The sequence below is a fragment of the Sturnus vulgaris genome, chromosome 2, assembly GCF_052056855.1.
Source record: "Sturnus vulgaris isolate bStuVul1 chromosome 2, bStuVul1.hap1, whole genome shotgun sequence".
Lineage (NCBI taxonomy): Eukaryota > Metazoa > Chordata > Aves > Passeriformes > Sturnidae > Sturnus > Sturnus vulgaris.
In genome coordinates this window covers 91,421,902-91,444,614 of record NC_142244.1, presented here as the reverse complement: position 1 = coordinate 91,444,614, position 22,713 = coordinate 91,421,902, and the positions used below count along the sequence as shown (strand labels likewise).

Genomic DNA, 22,713 nt, shown 5'->3' with positions numbered 1-22,713 from the left:
CTATTATGAATAGATGAATAAACTTTTAAATATAAGTAAATGATGATCAAAAATAGCAGACTGGTATAGACAAAGTTTCTAATCCTGATCTGTCCAGAATATTATCAGTGGTAAGGATATAACTCACTCTATATATATTGCAAGTGCTTCTGGTATCAAGACAGCATAAAATTCAGGAAAGCGTAAAGCATTCATTATTAATGTGGCTATATTTAGGACTGTGTATTCCAAGCCTGTGTTTCTCACACCAAGACTCACACTATTAGAGGTGGGTATTTTTATTTCTGTTTGGGTTTTTCCTGAATACAGTCATTAGCAATACTCAGAAAATTCTGAAATTAAGAAATTTCCTTGGTCAAAATCTGGCACATTCTAGAATATAGAGTTAATTCAAAAAGAAATTCAAAGAAACACCTAATACACAAATGCAGGGTTGCACTCCAGAACTCAAGATAGCCTTAATTCAGAAGCAGTGCCAATGAAGAGCAGCTACCATTTTCTTAGGGCACTTAGTCTCAAAATCCTTCTTCAGAGGTATTCACAGACATCTTTTGCAAGGCAGCAATTTTGTATATTACTGGTTTGAACCAAATTCAAATCATTAATCCATATGTTTTCTACTATTAAAGCATAACAGAGAATATCAGACACAATAATTTTAACTAAACTTCTAAACTAATAATAACTTTATGGTATATACATACAATATACAGTTAATATACTGAAAATATACAGTTAATATATATGAAAATATACAATTAATTGAAAATATCTCCCAACTGAATCATGCAGTCAGTGAACCTGTCAGAAACATTTTGACAAAGCCTAAAATGAAATTCTTCAGCTACAATTTTCCTCAACTTTGGGGTTTTTTTTAAACTTAAGGATATAGTCAATCAATCTTTTTGTTTCCAGTTTTGTATGAGATTTAATTTTTGCATTTGCTTTCTGGACTGAGCACAGTACCACGAATTCTCCTTCATATCACACAGGCACTGCAAATCCAATCAAATCCAATTACTACTCCATTAGGTCTCATTTAAATCCCATACGGTATGACAATAAACTGAATGAGATGAGAATCAGCACATTTTTCAACCATCTTTATAGTATGACATAGATGGCAATCACAGTTTAATAAAATTTCATTTACAAGAAAGGAAATTCAGAGCTACCTTTCTGTGCCAGGCATTTCAGAAAGACTTGGGAAATGCCTCGTCTTCCCACCATCCCTTGAAGAAGTCAGCTGCTGTTTCATAGTTCTCAAAAACTGTTCCTTCTGCTTGTGGCACAGAAGTTTGTCCTGGTCCCAATGCTCAAAATGTATGTAAACCACAACAACAACCACCAGGTGAATTCAACATTTACTCCAATGATGTCCCAGTTCTCATTTTCTTGTTTGTTAGGGGCTGTTTTATTTTGTCTGTCTGTTGTTTTTTAAAGATTACCTGGGTAAGGAACCTTCTGACACAGAAGGTTCTTCATGTTGGAAAACATGGAGAGATTAAAGCAAAGTGTCACCAATCTGAAGGGTACTGAAAAGATGATGAATTTCCTTTAAATAAGCTCTTATTCTATATGGATTTTACTATCCTTGCTAAGTATTTCAAAGTAAATTTAGACAACTTTCAGAAGGTCTGAATACTTCACCACTTCATTGCAGTTTATTTATGGATATATAATAACCACGTGTCCCTCTCCTCATACATTATTTCCAAGCTCATCCAACTACCTCAAACATTTATAGATGTCCAGGTCTGTCCTTTCTTTTGGGAACAAAAAAAGAAAGAAAACAAATTAAAAATCCCTCATTTGTAGCAGGCAGTCACAACAAAGCTCTCTCTGAAGGGTACACAAAAGCCTTGCTGAACAGCTCTTTCTCAATAGCTAACCTGACTACAACATCTTCCTCATGCAGGCCAGAAACCAAAATGTCATGATGCCATTTAAACACATGATCTGTTGCTAAAAATCAAAAGCCAATAAAATATATGCTTTCCACTTTCAAACATACATACCAAACGCTTTGTTTCTAGTACAGAAAGGCTCAAAGTTTCAAGAACAGACTTTTAAATATTTCAGTAATTTCATTAAACAATTATAGTTATAGTTTTATTAAATTTTGTCCTTTACATACCTAACGACAACCTGACAAACAGCTAAATTCCAGACAGAGAGAGGATGCTGATGGGGGGAGGGAGGGTAATTAAGTAATTTTAAGGTCTGTACTCCAATTCCACAATTCAAATGGGAAGATCTGGGCCAGAGCTTTCTCTGTGCAGTGGAGATTAAAAGACAATAACATGAAGTTGGGGTTTGTTTTTTTTTTTTCCTTTCTGTGACAAAAGGAAACAAAGGGTGGAGGCACTTTCCATGCATATTACTCAACCGCATGGGCTTTTCTGGTGTATTTACATGGGGTTTTCTTTACAAACTTTAAAACGGTTTTATTGATCTGTAGGAACAGAAGCTTTGCTAAGAGAAATATGAAGACATTGGCTTAATGATCCAAACATCTTTGCCTAAAAATGAAGCTGAGTTTTTTAAAGCTAATAAAGACCTGAAAACACTCAATAAGAACTTGTATACTTAAATAGTTTTGAAAATTCTAGTTAACTTTAAATGAGGCAGAGCAATTTCCTTTCTGCATTATTTTGATTATATTGGTTTTCTTAGTAATTTATCATCCCTTTCAGTTGACTATGATGGCAAATATGGATCCTATATCAAGAACATATCCTTTAGGAAAGTTACATGTCTCAAACTGCAAAAGAGTACAAGCATCCCCCATGCTTCAGAATACAAAGTGTATGACATGAACCCTAAGAGCAACAGTCTCAAAAACTCGCTGTTAATTACTAAAAGCATACACAGATTTTCTAAAAAAAAACAACTGTTATAGCAACCTTTCATTTAAATCAGCAATATCACAAATGCCACGGTGCTTTCTTCTTGACAAATATAAAGTAGCAGTAAGAATTGAGTATTTTCAAAACTAGAACCTATCTACAGACTGTGAACGTATCAAGTCTCAAATTATAGCTACTGAATTTTTAGAAGCACTAAGTACCTTAAGAAAGCAGTACAACAACTTCATGTTCTTAGTGCATTTGACATATGGCAAACAAAAAAAATTGAAAAAAAAAAAAAAATCAGCTCAGGAACAGACATGCTGTGTGAACAGGATTCAAAATTTTGGTGATGTTCCAGGAATCAGAAATAAACCTACCATGACAAAACAACATCAAGGATTAAAAGCATGATGCATCATCTAGTACTGGTAAAAAGCATGACACATCATCTAGTACTGGTTCTGAGACCATAAATGGGTTACACCATCCATTCAATCATTCCTTTGCCAAAAAAACTTATTCTCACCTTGCACTTTACCAGCTTGTAGTAACTTTACATGTGCAAACTTTGTTCAGTCAGTATTCTTATGTTTCCTGCTTATGACGGGCATTAATGAGTTCAAGGAGAAGCAATCAGTATTCAACATTTCAAAAAATATCTGAAAAAAAGCAACTCAGGGCAATTCATTTTTATTAAAGATATATTACTGTCTTACTTCATGAGATACAAAGGAAACAGAAAACAAAAGAGCAACCCTACAGAGAACATACCAGCCAAAGTTTCTAGCATGGGTTTCTATGCCTATGTAACAAAATTTTGAAGTAGACAGCACCACACATATAAACTGCAAAGACAAATGTTACATACTTCACTTAGCTTGTGTTTCGGAAGCCAGTTTTAGCTTTGCTCCTAAAAAAGCTATCTGTCTTCACTACAGAAACATGACTCCTCTTTTGTGCAGAATACAACCTGAGGGGAGCGTCAAAATGAGCACTATGGGTCTGAGAACCAAACTCTAAACTGTCACAGGACAAAAATGCCTTCTGTTTGAATAAAGCTTGAAGGAAGAATCACCTCAAAGGAGGGTGGTACTGTTTCTTTGTCCAGCCTTTCAATGTCCTCACAGGCAAAAAACCTTCTCTTTCCTGTCAGAGCTCTCCCTGGAGCAGAGAGGCAGGAGGACCTGCTACTTGAAGACAGCTTACACTGGTGAGCAAAAGAGTATGTAATCCCAGCTTAAGTGCCATCTTTGTAAAGTTATTGGCACATACTAAGCAGTCAAATGTATAATGTCAAATTACAGAATAAGCCATTACACTAATACAAACACATCCACAAACTTTAAATGGCATCTTGAGTACCTATACAAAAGCTTTACCAAAAAATGGTATGAGATCATGAGGTCCTCAAAAATCAGAATCAAGATTTCTGTGATTCTCAGCCAGGCAAGATTTCCCCCTCTCATCTCGCATGACTGGCTCAGGCTATTTGCCAAAAAATGTTATGAAACAATTCTTCACTAGAAAAACCCAACCCAAAACAAAACAAAACAGGCCAACCACACACATCTATGATGTCAAAGAAAACTTGCAGAACCAGAAGTATGTGTAAATCGATGGCCTAAGGGCAACAAGAGTTCTGCTTCAGGTCTACAGAACTTCTCCAAACAGTATCAATACGCAAACGAGATTTCAAATCTACCAGGCTACATGTTGTTTGCTAACACGCTCTCATATCTTCCTTAGTGCCATTACCTGCAATACCTCCCAAGCAAGAAAGCTTGGATGGATATACAATCACAAATTTATTTCAGAATTGCTCTTTGGTGGTGTTTTCAAAACAAGAACTGGATAGCAGATGTAGTAGTAAGTGGTAAGTGGCTGGTAAAGATAACTCACATGAGAAGGTCAAGCAGTGAAAAAGCAGACAAAGAAATAAGACAAGAACAGTCAAAATGTTAGAGGGACACTGAAAGAGCTGTAGAAAGGTTTTATGCAATTAGCAATTCCCTTCACAGACAGGGTAGGAAAAACACACAGAAGACGTATGCCTAACTTCAACTGATGACAAACAACCACCAATTGTTACAGTATTCAGAACAATTTGATTGAAAATAAGGGTTGGCTGGTAATAGCCTCGAAATAAACACTGGTTTTGATACACTGAAATTTCAGAGATAATACATCTAAGAACATTTATACACAATAAAGGAAAAACATATCACCTGCAATGACTATTACACCTAAAGAGCTCAGGTTTTAGCTAGGGTTTGCATTCGACAGCTTAAACTCTAATCCTGAAAGATAAAACAAAATGCTAACAAATTCAAGTCAGTCTTTCAGAAAGGGAAGAACTGAGGAGATGTTTGTTGCAAATTCTGATCCAAGTCAGAGACACATGATGAAAAGTTCAGCATACAGTGATTCTTCAAAAGGCTGACCACATGTTCCATTTTGTGATCTTTTTCCAAGAGTTTCTTACCGAGGTTTCTTTTAACAGAATTTCTAGAAAAGTTGGAAGAAGAGTTTTGAAACAAATGTATGAAGAAAGAGGACTAATTAATAAATTCACAGTGTACTAATACCTCTCTAAAACCATTCCAAAACCAGTTTCTATACGGATGGCAATTTGAGAAGTGTATTGCCATTCAAAACCTTATGTTCCAAAATTGCTTTTTTGTAAAGCAGGTAAAGTTAAAAACTAAAATGTCCTTAATTTTATTCCTACTAAAACACACAGAAACTGCATTCCAGGAATTCCAAATTTTTGATTGCAAATAAAAATTTTTCATTGAATATATACTTGGTGCTACACACAGTGACAGAATTTCAAAAGCAAAGAACAATGACAAATAACTATTGTGGGGATCTCTGTACTCCAGAACTAAGAACTCCCCAAAACTAAGATTTTTATTAAAGAAAAAAGTTTCTTAAATTATTTTTAAAAAAAATAAATCTATCATGTCAGAAAAAGGAAGATAATTTGAAAACATATCACACACCAAGGGAAAAAAAAAACAAAACCAGAAAACATTAAGAAAGAAGGGATACAGTTTTCTCCTCCTTGAAAACTCCATGAATTTTCCAATAGTTGCCCACTGTCACCCAAGGGAAGATGCTCTCAGCATTAGCAACCCCTCACGCTGTGTCTGTTCAAGCTCCTGACTGTGACCTCCTACCAGGAAGAGCTGTCCCAAGGGCTGGAGGAGGACTGCACACACACAGATCCCAAGGGCAGCTCCTGGCCCTCCTGCTGCCACTGGCAAGAACCACAGCTTCCTGCTTCTCAACTCATCAAAGCATCCAACCTTGGCAAACTGATTTATTAAATAACACAGACCTAACAAATCAGTATTTTCTAGAAAGAAGGAAAACATTTTTCCACCGTGTGTGAGAACATCAGAAATGTTGGTAACTATAAACACCTGTAAAACTGCTGCTTTACATCACTGCAAGATCATTCCTTTGCCATCATCTTTTTGAAACAACTGGAACACACAACATATTCTTTCATTCAAGGTCAGAAACAGCAATTAACTGGCACACAGCAAGTTAAACTGGATCATGGAGATGTCCTAACATGAAGGAAACTCAGAATCTTATGAAAAGCCTCAGGGTTTCACACAAAGCAAAGAGCATGAGGCTGTGCACTGGAAGTGGTCAGGAACAATTACTGTATCAAGGTACATTTTTTAGAAGAAAAATTTAATTTGGGGGAAAGGATTTAGTAATGTAACATGATTTCCCCTGTGAACACTCTCTTACTGTTAGAGAGAGAAAGAATTAATTTTACCAAATTCTACCAGCTAAGCAACTATTGTGGTAAAATATTAATCACTCAAATTAGCTATCTCACAAGTACGTTTATTCTCCCTTTCTACATTAAAAAAATGGTTCAAAATTAATTGTCTTTGATTCTGAAGAAAATTCACAGAATTGTGTAAGCTGATCACAAACTGATCTTAAGGAACTACCTTAATCCTTAATAGCTTGCCCTCTGCATGGAAGAGATGATTTATAACCCAAACCTGACACAACTTCCCCAAACGTCTTTTCTGTGTCTAAAAAGTTTACATAAAGTCTCCAGACTGAAAAATAACCCTGGAACAAATACCTTCAAGTAATGCTTCCTCAGCTTTTACTAATCAACAAAAGCTTAAGAAATCTACTCAAAGTATAATCAATACAGAACCTTTTAAGGAAGCAGAGCATATACAGAAATAACAGTTCAACAATACTTAAGAATTAGGTTCAGGTATTAACGTCTGAAAGAGAGGTTTAGACACAAAAGGGTTGGAAATGAAGAATTGAAAATGGTAACAGTTGCCACTAGCAAAAAGATGCTCAGTATTTCTTACCATCTCCCAGAATAGCAGAGCAGCACATAAACTGACAGCCCTGCTGAAATTAGTGCATATTTTGAAACATAAATTACATCTACACCTTGCTGCATTAGGATGGTGGCTCAGAAATAAGCACACAATCCCTCCAGCAGAATTTACTTCAAAGCCTTCCCATCCTTCTGCCTACAGAGCTCAGCAATAGATAAAATTGAGAATGTGGTTTTCATTCATTTCTTCCAGGCACTCTAAAATTCACACATGTACCTCAGAGTGGCTTGAAATCTGGTATGCCATATGGCAGTATACTTGTCATTTCCAGAAATATGTTGAATATGCATTCCAAAGATATAAAGCCCCAATAAAAAAAAAAAATTAAAAAAGAGAAGAAAACAAAACCAAAACTCCTGAAGCCAACAAATTCTGCTCAAACGCCACCAGCTTTATACTATGCACAACTGGAGAGCCTGGGCTTTGATCAGGCTTCAAAGAACCTCTTCATTTGCCCCAGAAAATAAATCTGATGCCTTAGCTTGTGGAGGCTTATTTTCCCACTGTTTTGCAACTCTGTAAAGTTATTTACACTCGCCTTAAGTGAGACTGAAGAAGAAATGATACATCAACATCAATAGTAGATTTATACAAACACGTTGCACTTGGAGCACAAAGTAAATGATTTACAAGCTGCAGAACAGTGAAGAATCAGGATCAAGGATTTTATGGCTATTCCAGTGTGAACCAACTGAAGAAAAAATAATTACTTCTCATTCCTGCATAAAACGTTTAATGGTGCACATGATGAAGTAACATTCCAAAAAAACCAAAAACCCCCCAAACAAAACCCCAAAGAATTAGCAAACAGATTTAAAAAAAACCAAAAAACTGACAAAAGAAATAAGGCTCTCCTGCTGGCTGAAATAATCACACGATCTCCACACTCAGCAAATTAGAGTGAGACTTCAAAAAAAAATTGGCAGAGCTGAACTAAACATCTTGCTGGTGCCAAAGAGAGTGAATCCTGTGCTGTAGGTAGAAATCAACTAATTCGTCCTTCTGCTATCATTTCTACTTTCGAGGGGTGTCTAATTTCCACTATTTGCAATCTGTGATTAAATTACCTTTCTTTTCTCAGAAAGAAAACTCAGACTAGCAAGCTGAAATCAAATAACATTACATGACCACAACGACTTTCCTCCTAGCGTTTTTCTTGCAAAGATGGAATCACTGATACAGAGAAACAGAGAATCATTCTCCTTTTTGCAGGCACACACAGTTCCTCTCTTTAAATCTTGTATTGCATCTTGAAACTAAGTTATCCTAACACACATCCTTTTACCCCAAAGATAAAAATTAACAGGGACTAGAAACTGTTGACAAGACGTGCTTTGCAGGTGATACTATGTTTTTAAACACACAGAGAAATCAAGACAATAATCTTACTCCAGAGGGGTGGATGCTATAATCTGTAACAAACGTCCCATGTGGGTACTCCATAGAGAGACCTGCTATGGAGACAGTGTATGTGTGCTATTTATCCAAGTATGCAGAGGTGACTTGGAAAAAAATGGCAAGGAAATACAGGTGATTCTAATATCAGAGTCCAATCCAGACCTACTGCAACATTTCTATGAATAAAGAAGAAGATAATCAAGAGCATTTCAACTGTATCAGGGAGAGTTTATTTGCAAGCACCTGAAACAACTAACGGCACCATCAACTGGGATGTGTGACACAGCACAGACTCTCTTCCACTACACTAATCCATCAAGTTCATCCCAGACCAGGATCCATTCAGCTGCTGCAGCTGATGAGGGTTTCAGCCATGCAGAGACAAGACTACCACATACCTGCCACTCACATCTCCTAATGATGAGTGTATCTGCTCATTGCTGCTAGAGGCAGTGGGCTTTGAGAAAGCCAGGGCTTTTTCCCCAGGCGTAACAAGCACAGAGCTGCCAGCCGCTGGTGTTGCCATCTAGGGAAGCTATTCCTAGAAAAGCAAGAAAAAGGCATGGGCTGAGCTGAAAAGACAATGTAGAAACTAAAGCAGGCAGAAGAGTCCTCTGTAATACAAGAGGTGAAGAAAATCCCCATGTCTGCTAAGATTTAGGCTGAAGAGCAGATCTCCCCAACACATTCCACAGTCAAGGGACAGGGTGTTTCAGGTACACTGAGCTTGTGGGTGGGATGAAAAGAAGCTTCCACATGCTACAGCAATATTTTACTGTGCCCAGCAGACAAAGGATGCTAAATTTTCTGAACATTTTAATATTCACTGCAAAGCAGAGTAAAACCAAACAAAACCCTAGAAAATCTGAACTTTACACAACTTTCCATGGTTTCAATGCCATCTGCAGAATACATCTGCTGATGCTGCTGGAACAATTCAAGAATCACCAAGATCTGTGTTTGACAGGTCCAGACCATTACCTACTGAAATGAAAGGAAAACCTGAATTACTTCAGCATGATACATACAGGTGCTCCTGGATAATACAGATTACATTTCTTCTTTAATCATTCTTCCAATAAAAGCAGTGTGAAATTCAACTTTTATGGTACTTTTAATTGTAGCTGTAGAAAACAAAAAAGCTGTCAGCTATTGAAGTCTCACACACACCACCATCCTCCCACAGCTATTACTACACTGACAGAAGAACTAGAGAAACTATTCTCACCCTGGCACACCTAAAATGCCAAAGAGCCAGAATCAATTCTCAACTATGCATACACTTCTTTTAATCATCATTTTTGTCTTCTCATATGTGCTTTTCTTTACAAAGTCCCAAATCCAAACCTCAGAAAAGTAAACTAAACACATTCGTAAGTGGCTTGAGTATCATAACTCGGTTGATTAAATATTTGGAAGAGTTCACCTGGTGGCTTTGAAGTGCAGCAGAGGACTATTTCAGGGCTTTGTGAGTGGCAACAGACTCCCTGAGGATCTATCAGTAAAGTGGTAACAATCCTTTAGGTAAAGCAAAGCCAAAGGATTCAAGATGGGAAACGAAGCTATAAACAGTAAGAACGCAGAAGTTTACTTCCTGTATGCAAGGTTAGCAAACTATTACAGCATCAAGATACATGCCAGTCTTTTCCTTTCTTACTTACAGATTTAGCCTTTAAGGTGTCCAGTACACTTTTTCAAGCTCTTGCTGCCTATTTTAATTCTATACTTAAAGATCTTCCTGCATTCCGAGACAATTATTATTTTGCTTTGATGCTTTTTTCCTTGGATGTTTTCCAGATGAAGTTCTAAATTGAAGTTCAGCAGAGAAACGATCAGAGCACTACATTTCAATAACAGAAGCATTGAAAGTGTGGCCTTCAGTATATTAAAATCATTGCTGGAAGCTACATATGAAAATATATTACCCACCTCAAAACCCTCCATTGTTATAATTTGGTCATTTCACACACCAGTGATCAATCTCAGCTGAGCACATTCTGTAAGTCCACACATAATGATAAAAAATTAGACATACTGGAGAAAAATCTAAGTCTTTCCTTTGTGAACAAGTATATTCACCTAGTGATTTTATCCTAAATCACATTTCTACTGCTTCTTGGTATGAAGCTAAACAAGGGGAAGATATACAAATTGTTGGTTACAAGGGTCAATGACTCAGCAACCTGCATTATGTCCACTTTGCAGCAAAAGCTGATAAGCATAAAACAATTACTTTAAAAAACAATCTTGGAAGTATGCCCACATGAAACTTTTTAAAATGTAAATACACATTTAAGGCTACTAACTGTAAATCATATATCCTTTGTCTAACTCTTCCTGAACTCAAGATTTCTATTTTCCAACTCTTTCCTTTACCTGCCCTTCAAATGTGTAAGTTTCAGATCAGTGTTGCATACTAAGTCCTCAGACTCAGCAACTGTCAGTTATTACAGCACATCTAGAAGCTGAAAACCCCAGGCTACATTTCATTTCAGTAGAAAACAACACAGACTTTTCAGAACAGCAATGTCCTGAAGAAATGTTACAAAAAAAGAGAATACCCAGCTATTGGAAAACAGAAAAAACTGAAATAATATTGCTTCCTCCATTCCCCCAACACCCTATGACACTGGGATCCAGTGCTGAACCTCATCACACAATTTTCTCGATAGCATTTCTCCCACATTAAGTTCAGATTTAATTAATCATTCCTAAAACGAAGGAGCAAGCATATACATATCAAGATAGAAAATGAGAATATGATATTGAGCAGAATAACCTGTAAAACACCCTATACTTTCTCCTACCCTGAGCAGATATAAGCAAACAGACAACCTCATTTCTGTGACTGTGTGCAACTACATATTTAATTGGAACAGAGAGCCAACAAAACACTAACAAAAATATCTTCATCCAAATCCTATTCATAGCTGTTAATTTAATGGAAAGGCTCTTCCTGCATGAAGAATACATGAGTAATAGCCTCCACGGGAACTTTAACAGCACATCGTTAGACAAAGGGCTGCATAACACAGCAGCTGGACACCATTCAGCTACCTGACAGCCCCTGTGCTGCTTGCAAAGAGTGCAAGAACCAGAGGATGTGGATTTCCGAGGCAGTGACTGGTGCTCCCCGGTGCTGCAAAGGGAGCAGAAGGAAGATGGGAAAAGGAGGCAAATTTGGATGCTTTGAAAGAGGTATTAGAGCAAAGGGCTGTGGATGCAAGACTACGTACAATGACCAGTCACACACAGCAGCTGCAGGAAAACAGATTTCTCTGCAAAACAGTTACACACAGTCATTTTAGCCTTTCATAAATTTACAGTACTTCAAATCAATGTCACTGAAAAATCTAGAAAAACAATGCAAAACATTTATTTATTACATTTCTCAATGTAAAAATGTGTCTTCTTATTTAAGGAAAGATATGTATTGACTGACACATGTGGGAGCCCACCCCAATACCCTAACACAATTTCAGAATATATTCATAGAAGAAAGAAGTTAAACATAATTATACAGAAATCTTGTAAGCAAGGGTTCAAGTATATCCTCATTTCAGAAATTTCATCAACTCTACTTCTGTACATCATGTAACTGCAATGTTCCAGTCAAATCTTACCCATTCCCAAATGTGTGTAATCACACTAGACAGAATACATTTTTTCTAGTTTTATCTAATATTTTATTTTCTTTGCTTAAATATTTCTGCCACATGAATGGACTGCAGACAACCCAAAAGCATGCCGTCTCACAATCAAGGGTATCCTAATTATCTACAAAATGGTGCAATGGAAAAGGAGGAGGGAAAAGACAGCAAAGACACAGGTGATCATCAGTTTAGATAGCACAATAATCAAGGTATGCACCAACTAGATCAGACTTTTCTTGAATTAAGTATTTACAGATTCATAAAATAAAATGGTACTTCCCTAAGAAAATCTAAAGGTACATGTACACAACCCCAAAACTATGAATTATATTGATACCACGTGCAAGTATTAATATTGAGGTTCAGAGTTTTGATTGCTGTTGGGTTTTGTGGGGAGTCTTCTTAATATCTAGTAGGTGCCACAATTTTAGAATAACAGTATCAACAATTTAAAAATCCACTGAAATCCAGTTGCTTAACACCAGGCATCCTGAAAACTAGGCACACCCCTCACATTCAAACTAGGCACACCCCTCACATTCAAAAACGTCTGTGGCAGGAAAACGGCGCAGGAACAAGAGCCAAGGGCTGCTACCAGTCAGGTAGGCAACAGGCAGGCAGAGTTGACAAGGTAGTGGCATTGGAAAAATGACCTCCTCCCTAGCACAACTCCACCTTGACTCACCTGCATTCATGACTCACAGACATCAGATTCAGGATTGCTACTTTTGAAGAATGAAGCATTTAGAATTTTACTACCTGCTTAGCAAGCACAGTATAATCTACTAAATACCAAGCTGCTTCAAATGTTATGTACACTCAGTAATGGTATGTATGCCTTTGCTGCAGAAGAGTAAGTCAATGGCCATTAATTCAGATTGCAGTTATGTACGGTATCTTCTTTTAATCACAAGTATATCACTTACATTAACTCAAAGGAATCCAAATGACCAGCTACTTAACCACTAAAATTATCTATCCGGAAAGAAGGAAAAAAAATACCAAAGAACAGACAAATCACAAGGGCATGCTGAAAAGACTTTTATAACAGAACATGGAAATAAGGTCTAGCAGCACCATTAAACAATCTAATACAGTTAAAACATGGGGGGCAAAGCATTTCAAAAGTTATGAATTTCCATTATCTGCATTCATACACTTCTTTTCAAACCTTGGTTCCTCTAAACCAGAAATTACAACCCTGAATGTATTTAAGAGCGTTTCTTGCATCACATTTTAGTTTTCCCATTTTTTTCCTGCTTTCATTCATTTTGGTTTTCTGTTTTAAATACTAGGTTTCATGTTTTTAAATAAAACACCAAACTTACAAATTCTTTGTTTCCCTCCTGAGGGACTAACTTCCTTTTCCATCAATTAAACAGGCATTATATCAAGCACCGCCTGATCCACACCTGTTCAATAAACAATCCTATACTACTAGAAGCCACACTGACTTTATGGGACTGCTGGAAAACTAAAGTCATATGCAATGTATAGGCGTAATGTCTGTCTCTAAAAATAAGCTGGCTGTGTGACACTACAGCAGAAGTTCCATAATTCAATATACATGTTGTGACAAGCAAAGAATGTGTAACAAAAAAATAATTGGCCTGCAATGTAACAGTGGTTCTTGTCTTGGAGAAGATGTGCACATGGCTCAGCTTTGTGCTTTGTAAATAAGAGACGTTCACTCCGATAGGACCACTAGTGCCCCTAAGCACATTGCTTGCATTTTCACAGGGCCACAGCAATGGAGGGAGAAGTTGGAATACAAAACAAAGAATGAAACTTTGGCAAAGCTTTGACATTGTGTCTTCCAGAGAGGTGAAAGAAATACCTGAATAAAATAAACATCCAGAATCTCCTGTCAGCAAAACCAGAAAAGATCCTAAAGGAATACAACCAAAAGTATTATTATAAGACAAGACTAACGGAGGAAGACATACATTGTCACAGTAATGACATTACCCAGACTTTAGCAGTTTTCTGCTATAGGAAGTCTACCACATTTCAGTTCATTATGATTCCCCATGCATCCCTTAAGAGCCTCAAAGCTCATAAAAATGATGTGTCATATTTTGATACTTGTGCTAAACACAGGCTTTGTGATTACCAGTGTTTAAACTCAATACAATCCACACAGCCCTTACTAAGATATCAGATTAAATTTCTAATATTCATGAACTAGAATTTTAATATTGAATGCTCAAAATGATTTAGCTCTTTTGATGCAATGGAACATAAGTCCTTTAGTGTCAAGTGGAAGGCAGATCATTTATTATAGCATTAATTATTTGGGATATTAGCATTAATTTCTTTCTCTATTTGAATTAAATGGAATTCAAAACAGTGTGAATTTATGAATAGTCCACAATATAATTATTTCTATATTATCCCTGCAGCACTAGAAGAAAGACTGCCTACAGACCTGAAAATGTAAAGGAAGGAGACTGATCATCAATTTTTCTTTTCATCTTTTTTCTGAAAGACAGGGAAGGTAAAGCTCAGGATGTTTATACTCTAAATGGCTTCATTCTTTTTTTGATGTAAAAATACCTGTCTTTATACCTATAAATGCCACCTACATTTTTTGCATTCAACAAGCAATGATTAAAGGAAAGCACAATTGAACAAGATACACCATAACCAACTTCTTTTATGACTGGAACAAAAGCATTCTTAATTAAAACCACAAAGCTGAAAAAATAGCATTTTTCCCAGTGAGTATTGAAATTTCGTAAAAGTCCCTGCTATCTCTTAACTTACATTTCCAAAGTTGCTACACAGACAGAATTCCAAGCTCTGGTAGGAAGGACTAATTAAAGATACAAATATGGTACCTTCTTCCCAGCACCTAAGTGGTACCAGTTATCATTTCACTTATATTACAGGTACAGCCAGACAGTACTGCTAACAAAAGCAATTCATAACTATAAAAAAATAAATACACCACCATGCATGAAAAACTGCTGTCTGCAGGTAATTTGGGTCACTTACCAGAGCACTTGATACTGACAGACTGTAACCCAGCTTAACATTCCAATACAAAACACACAAAAATCAGCATTTATAGGGTTTTACCCAACTTACAGGACTTCTTCAGTCCAGTTAAACTAGAAACACCTGGCCAACTGAGATTGCAACCTTACAAATAAACAACAGCCAAGCCTATAAATAAACCGAATAAGCCATCTGTGCCACTGACTGCCCCTGTTTGCAGCCCATCTACACAGGTGTCAGCTCCTGGCCCTGCACTATACAGCTGAACTACCATGGAGTGTGTGTACCATCACTGACTGACAGCACTAAGACAAAATGAAAAAAAAAAAAAATCAGTGACCAGAGTGCTTGTTTCCAACCTAACAAATACTCAAAACCTATCCTTCTGGTTTTGCTGAAATTTTTACTAAAAATACTGAAGGCATTTAAAACACATGCATCTTTACACATGACAGTAGAAAAGAAAAAAAAGGTAGTTGGACTTCATCCTATCTAGCAAACAAATTTTCAATCTAAAATTATCAACTGAATTTTCAACCAACATTAAATCTATTTAAAATGAAAACTCAAAGGATACTTGTAAAAACAAACTGAAAAACTCAAGAAAAAGCCTAAAGTAAATTTTGCTAAGTCAGGTGGCAGTGTGCATTTGCAGCAGCCCAGTCTTCTGTGGTGGAATCCAGAATCCTTGACATGCCATCATTCAAGATCTGTCAAATTTGATAACATTCTGTGTGTATCTGGAAGGACACCATCCATTCAGGGAAATGAATGTGTCATTTGTTGTCATGACAGCTATCAAAATTCAGCCCAAGAGCATATCATAGAGCCACGTATCTCTCCTTCTGCATTAAAAGGTTGAAAAATACTTTCTTTGTTGTCATACAAAACATCATTAGGATGTCAACTAAGAAGTCAGCTCCTCTGAAATAGCAGTGGCCCAGGATGGCACTGGGAGCCAAGTCCAACACACAACGGATGTGGGAGAAAACAAATGTGATGGATACACTGCTATTGTAAGAACAGGAAGGAAAAACCTTGCAGCCATGGTATGCTGAGGGTTCTTACTGCATTAAAACAAGAGGTCAGTATGATTAATGCTTGGGACTCTTCTTTGGTATCAGTGCCAGGTTTTGCTAAGCAGGAGGCTTCACTTATTGCTGTTCCTCGAAACGTTTATTAGTCCAGAATGCTCTAAAAAAATTTAGAGTAATACACCAGTTTAACTCTCCACATACAGGGTAAGTTTTAACAGGACATGGTGTTCCTCTTCTCTCCCAAACCTATGAAACGACTGAAGGAATTAAGTGTTTTATTTTACTAAACAGTTAACTAATACTTAATTAGTTTACAAAAATCATTATTTCAGACAACTTAAATTTGACAAGGATGACTTAGAAAATCCTATTGTTTCATTTATAGTTTATATGCTTAATGAATACCATCATACCTTTCTAAACCTTCCCACCCTTTCAAGAATCTAATCTCATTTTGAAGGAAACGTTATAAGACAGTTTTTAATAGCTTTTTAAAAATAATATAAATACTAACAATATAGTTAAATCCGAAGCAAAACTGACAATTTTTTCCCTAAAAGCTTGCTTCTGTTTTCTTAAAAATAAAACACATACTTTTAAAATGATGCACTGCTAGCAGAACCAATAATCCCACCCCAGCATGAACAAAAAGCACCTGCCTTTGTTAACCCTCTTCTTGTCCTCCTGCAGCATCTGATGGCTCCTCTGTATTTGCACAGAGCTGATCCAGTGTAACCCGTAGGGAAAGGCAGGCAGGAGACAGCAGTCAGCTAAAAGCAGCTTCTCACACTGTAAGAGGACGTGACCCAGACTCGGAGGACTGCATCAGGAAGAGTATCCACAGCCTCTAGCTTCTCCATAAACTTCAGTACCTGCTTTCACACTTGTGCCACTTCTCTTTATTAAAGCCGTCATAAATACTCTGATCATTTCTGGAATGCAGAAATTTCAAACAGCTTGGAAGGCTAAAATCTCCCTTTCTATCCAATAGGTAATAAACTGAAGGCCTGCTCATTTATTTTTGGTTATTGATGCCCCACCTATCCAAACAGCACAAATGCTGAAACACAATAGGTTACCTAATGATATTCCTTTTTCTGATCAAACACCTTATTTGAAACAAAGTTTGTATTTAATTTAATTACTTTTTAAAAAGGAGGTTGCCTAAGACAGTTGCTACCTGGTTCTGTAAACATATTGCATCTATCTTTTTTTGTCCAATAAAATTTCTGCTATAATCTGTCTGTGGTATATCTCACTACCTGTTTTCACATCTGTTTCTATGGTTGTGTGTACTCTGCACACAGTAACTGATACGAGTTGAGGAAAACTGGGTAAGGTAAAAACACACCCATATAGCATTTTATTTTGCCTCTGCATTTTGTCACAATTGTAAGAGAGAAGCAACATTTTTGAGAATTCAGGGATCTGCCAAGTGTTCCACGTTTACCACACTGTCTGCTTCACCAAATAATCAATAGTAGTTACATGTTACCATATTAATACTGGCTAACGAGATCAGGACCAAAACCAGTAGAGCAAACCTACAGAGCAATAAAGCTTCTAAGCCACAAAGTTTGTTTCTACAACTGTGAACAAATACAGGCTCTATCAGCAGGCCTGAGCTTCCACTCTAACAAATGTTTTTCATAGCATGAGTATTTCTAAAACTTTACTGACATAAGGGTTTTGTGTATAGCTACAGTAATTTAAAATGCAATGGGTTGCTATTCTCTAATCAAGATTTATTCCTCTGCACCTAAATTCTTAAAATTTGCAGTACTCTATGAAAGCTTAAAAATGTACACTGTCAGGCCACCTCGTCGCACACAAAGTTATTATTTATGCTGGGTTTAAAATATGAACTCCATTAATGGCGAGAAACAAATTGATTTGTTTTGTCACATATACTTAATTCAATATAAAAATATATATTTCATATTTTAACGCACTTTTCACTTACTCATGTCATTAGCATTTATGAAACAATTAAGAATTCTTATGATGGGGAAAAAGATTACTTCAAGGAAAAAGAAAAAAACAAAATAGCAAAAACTTAGCATTTGGAAGAATTACTTTACCCTCCACTGAACAGAGCAACAGTTTAATTGGGCAGAACACCATTGACTACATTATTATGAGAAAACTAATGGGCCTAATTAATTTGAAGGAAAAATTTAAATTGGAACTACCTAAAACAGAAATAACTTTTGGATTCCTGGGCCAACATACATAAATCTGCAAAGCAAAATGAACAGAAAACATTTCTCAACAGGTGTACCAGGGTCTCCTGTAGTAAAGACTGGACTGCACAGGTGAAATGATTAGTGCAGGCCTCACTTCTTCACCTCAGGAAGACAAAACAATGCTATTTCCCACTTTGCAAACACCATCCTAGCTCTCTAAACATCGTTCACTTCAGGGACTAGTAAGAATTCCTGACTTTCATTCCCTGGAAACTATTGTTCTACAATATTTCTGTATACTTAGTAAATACAAGGATAAAGAATACTACCTTTAAGTGTATTATTTCATGAGAAGCACAAAGTAGCTCTCCTGCAGAGTGCCTCAACTCCCGGCCTCTCCAACATGCCAGATGACCTACTTTGGGGGAGCAGGGTGTCCAGCGAGCACCCAGCATCTCACCCCGGGCTGCATAAACTAACCAAAACATGGCAGCATCTGGTTTCAGTTTTCAGCTATCTAAAAAATCCCTCAAACACCTCTAATAAATCCACATCAGCAATCCTCCTTCCTCAAAACACAGTGGGAGTGGGGTTTGGGAATACCCACAGATTAGAAACCATCAGTCCCTCAATAAAAGCAGAAAATATTTTTCTAGAACATACGCTTTACATTCAAAGATGCCTTGGTTTTGATTTCAAACCAGTGGCAAGTAAATTGATACAGCACCTGTCTCCATGAGTCTGGAAGCAGCTTTTATGCTCAAGAAGCATGAAAAATGCAGATACTCTGGATAGTTTTGCTGCTGCTCAAGACTACGACCAGCAAACAGAGCTATCTGGGTATCATTTTTCGAGTTGCTACTGTTATAGTTTCTACTGAGGAAAGCCATTAGCACTGCAAAGGATTAACATACCAACAGCAACACAAGGCACACAAAAAACCAAAGGCTAGAAAAGCAGCAGACACCGCTGACCTTGTTCCTCTTCTTTAGCTAACAGAAGATGTGAGGTGACACGGAAGAGAGCAAACACCTTTCCTTAAGCTTTCAGGCAGCTAGTCAGGAAAATAGAGGAGAGAGGGGAGATAAGTTCCCTTTCTGTACGGCAACAAGGCACAGGCTGAAGTTCTGAATTTATCATCTGTTCAGTAGCCAGGATGTAATAAAAAGGATCATCCAGACTATCAGCAGACTATCTGCTGCTAGTTTTGGGAAAATACAGCAAAAGAGATTTTGTGTATCTTTTTTTTTTCCACAAAAGCAATCGGAAATGTAATCTAGTAGAAGGCAAATGCAACAGCTAATGTTGCAATGACAGAACAACAGCAATAAGATCTAACATTATAATGAATCTGTATCTGTTTCATGGCCTATATAAAAATATTTGCTAATTACAGCCTTGATCTTCATGGTACAGGTGCCTTCTATTGCTACATTTACTCACTGTTCCCAAAAGTGACATCTTCTCTCAAAGTCACAAGAAGAAAGTCAGTTACAAAGACAAAGCAATCTGCTTAACTTCTTAAACACACTTGGGTGAGACAGAGGCTTTTGATTTCCAGAGTTGTGAAATCAATATTCAGAGAAGCAACATTACATCAGAAATTATAATCCTAAAAATGAACACACAGTATCATTAACATCATCTATGTGGTGCTGAATGCTTCAGATTCCTAAAAAGCAATGTAAGTAAAACAAGTACTTTCAAAAAGAAATTCTTCATAATCTCCTACCCAGTGAGTCCTTTCAAATTCCTCCATATTAAGTTACCAGTCCAAACTCCCGATGATACAAACTACGCATGGTTAGGCCATAAAAATTTGTTTTTACAAAGGCCACTACCGCATTTCATGAAAGAGAAGTTTAATTCTCCCACGTTGAGCTGCTAGAACAGCAGCAGTATGTTCCACAGAAACAAAAATGCTTCATGGGAAGAAACACTGTTCAAGCTGAAGAATGCTTTAAATTCTTGCCGACTTTCAGTCGCCATTCAACTTTTAAAATTACAAAAGGTTTCTCTTTGTTTTACAAAAACATGACAGTTCGGAGTGAAATACTACATAGAATTCACGGAATAACCCTGATGCACGCAGAGGGCCACGTTCACTTTTAAAAAACATTGGAAGATATAACACAGGAGCTAGAGCCGAGAGCCCTCATGATCAGCCAGCTGCAGGTCAGACCTGAGTTACAAACCTGAATCCCGATCTGACAACCTGATCTGAGATAGGCCAAAGTGCCTGCCCGTCAGCAAGGGGTAGCTGTTAGCCTAGGCGTATTTTTAATTAAAAACATGACGAGAAGACTTATAAACTTCAGTAGTTTTCTTCCCAAAACAGGCAGGGATGCGCTTCACTGAACACTCAATACATGAGATGTAATTTTACCTTTATGTTCTTTATCTACAATAGCATCGACCGAGGCCGTAGTGCACCCCGCTCCTTGAGAACAGCCCCGGCCTCAGCCCTACTGAAGCCGAAAGTGGGTGACGGAAAGCAAAGCGAGCAGAGCGGGCCGAGGGCCATGTGCCCGCCGCAGCCCGGTGTGCCCGCCGATCCCCGAGCGGGGCGGCGGCGCTCCCGCTCGGGAAACTTTCGGGCTGCGCCGCGCTCCGGCCGGGAGGCGCTGCCCGCCTTCCCCCGGCGCTGCCCCGCGGCCGCCGGATACGCCGCCTCCATTCACCGGAGCCCCGCGAGGGCCGGGGGGGGGTGGCGTCCCGGCCCGGCGCTGCCCCCCGGCCGGGCGGCACAAAGCAGCGGCTGTCACACGCACACACACAACGAGCAGCAACTCGGGAGGATGAGGAGGAGCCGCCTCCGAGTCCCCCCCCCCCCCCCCCGCAACTGGACGTGGCACACAAACACCTCCTCCCGCTCCGGGCCCCCCAAGCCGCCCCCGGCAGGTACCGGCCCCTCCTGCGCGGGGCGGCCGCAGAGCCTCGGCCGCCCAGGTGACACCCGCCTTTCCCCCGCTCCCGACACCCCTTCCCCGCGTCGTCCCCCACGGTCGCCACAAGTTTGCGGCGGGCCCCGGCCCCCGCCCCGGCCCCATCCCCGTCCCGCCCGCGGCCGCGCTCACCTCCGGCCGGCCGGCGGGGAGCGGAGCGGAGCGGGGCGGGCGGTGGCGGCGGGGAGGCTCCCAGCCCAGGCGGGCTCCGCTTCTTTGTCTCCTCGGCGGCGGCGGCGCCCGCTCGCTCCCCCTCCGCTTCCCTCTGCCCTTCCCCGGGCGGATGCGGGCCGCGTCCTCCGAGAGGGGCCGGCTGGCTCCCCCCCTTCCCCTTCCTTCTCCTCCTGCGCTCTTCACCGGACGTGTCCAAGGCCCCGGCCCTCGGCAGCGGCAACGGCGGCGGCAGCTCCGCTCCCTGCCTTCCCTCTGCCTGCTGCGCCCGGCGGCGGCGGCGGCGGCCCCTCCTCCGCGAACCGCCCCCCCGGCACAGGCACAGCCCCCGCCCCCGCCCTGCCCTTCCTGCCGCTGCCGCTGCCGGGATCGCGCGGGAGGAGCTCCCTGGGCTCCCCCTTGCCCGCCGGGAGGGCCGCTGCTCCCCCGCCCCAGCGCAGGAAGGACAGGCAGGGACAGCCTGGGTGGCTCCCTCCCCTCCGCGGGAGGACCTCTCCGGCACCGAGGGGCGGGGCAAAGGGGGCCCTGCCCGGCAGGAGCGCCCTGACACCTCCTCCCTCTTCCATCCCCGGGAGACCCAGCGCTCCCGGAGAAGCTGCCCCCCTGGGAGTGGAAGCGCCCGGGAAAAGTACTGGCGAACGCTGAAAGACCCGGGGATGGGAGACGCGTACGCTTCGGGGCTGGGCGGGGGAAGCGCCCCGGAGCGGGGAGGGGCGCCCCGCAGTTCGCCCCGGGGCTGCCACGGGCGGGGAGCGCGGGGCCGCTGCCGACGGGGCATTTCCAGCCGCGGTATCGGGGTTGTTCCGCCGCCGCCCATTAGCCGTGGGGCGGGGCAGGCCCAGCTCTTCCCGGCCCTTCTGTTCCCTGCCAGCCCGGGGCGAAGTTTCAGCCTCCTTCGGCGCTCTGTGTGTCAGCCGGGTCGGGTGGTAATCGGGGCATGATAAGCCCTCGGCTGAGGATGTTGGGCACGGCAGCCCTCCCAAGCCACAGAATCAGAGAATATCCTGTGTTGGAAGGGCCCCACGAGGTTCATCGAGTTCAGCTCTTTGCCAAGCACAGGGCGCTCCAAGAATTCCACCA

General features: G+C 40.0%; 1 protein-coding gene across 2 annotated transcripts in view; it reads right to left on the bottom strand.

The window, feature by feature from the left end:
* Positions 1-21,894, bottom strand: part of NCK2 (NCK adaptor protein 2) — an 84,021-nt gene extending 62,127 nt beyond the window's left edge. Inside the window, exon 1 of one of the 2 annotated variants that reach the window (XM_088160097.1) lies at positions 21,595-21,894. The gene's annotated coding sequence lies outside the window, so the exon portion shown is untranslated. Of the gene's footprint in view, positions 1-9,039; positions 9,158-21,594 lie in introns of those variants that run through there. The other variant, XM_014893429.2, reaches the window with a different exon arrangement.
* Positions 21,895-22,713: the final 819 nt, after the last annotated feature.